The sequence below is a fragment of the Penaeus monodon genome, chromosome 16, assembly GCF_015228065.2.
Source record: "Penaeus monodon isolate SGIC_2016 chromosome 16, NSTDA_Pmon_1, whole genome shotgun sequence".
Taxonomy (NCBI): domain Eukaryota; kingdom Metazoa; phylum Arthropoda; class Malacostraca; order Decapoda; family Penaeidae; genus Penaeus; species Penaeus monodon.
In genome coordinates, this window is record NC_051401.1 from 44,965,439 (window position 1) to 44,966,537 (window position 1,099).

Here is a 1,099-nt window from a genome sequence, read left to right on the forward strand (position 1 = left end):
CTTTTTCCCCCCATTCCCTCCCCCCTTGTGTCCCCAAAGCGGGGAGCCCTTTCCCCGGGGATTTCCCTTTTTTTTTTGTCCGGGAAACCCGTTCTCCCCCCTGTTTCCCCAGAAAGGTTGGGCCAAAAAAAAAAATTTCCCTTCCGGCCGGAGGGGGGTTTCCCCTTTTTTTAAAGAAAAATTTGTTTTTTTCCCCCAGTAACCCCCGCCCCGGGTTTTTGGGAACTGGGGTGGCCCCTTTTCCTCGGGCCCCTTAGGGAAAGGGTTTGTTCCAAAAACATTTTGGGGCGTTTTCTTGTGCATAAAAAGGATGTCGTTTTGGGAATTGGTTTGTGTATTTAGGTTTTGGTGGGTTGTTTTTTAGTGTGGTGGTTTAAGGGGATTGTTTTTGTGTGTGGGTGTGTGGTTTTGTTGGTGTGGTGGGTGTGTGGTGGTGTGGTGTGAGTGTGAGTGTGAGTGTGAGTGTGTGTGTGTTTATTTTTTTTCTTTTTTTTTTTTATATTATATTATATGGTTTTATATATCATATATATATATTTTTATAAAATATAATATCAAAAATATATATATATTTTTATAATATATAAAACATATATATAAATATAATATTATATATTATATATATTCTAAAAATATATTAAAATATATAAAATAAAAAATTATATATTTTGCTATATTTTTAAAATAAAAATTTTTTTAAATAAAATATAAGATATATATATATATATATATATAATATATCAATAATATATATATAACTATAATATATATATATATATAATATAATATATAAAATAAAATTTATAATTTTATTTTAATATATATATATATGAAAATATAAGATATAAAAATAGAAAATATAATTAAAAGATATAAATAGATTTCATATTTATATATATATATTTATAGAAATAAAATCTATAATTTTAAAAATATTGGGGTAAAATAAAAATATAATATATGATATACCTAGAATTAAAATATATATAAAATAAAATAATTATAAAATCTAATAGATAAAAAATACAAATATTAAATATATTAAAATATATATACATAATATATAATTATATATAAGAAAAGAGAGATAAATAGATTA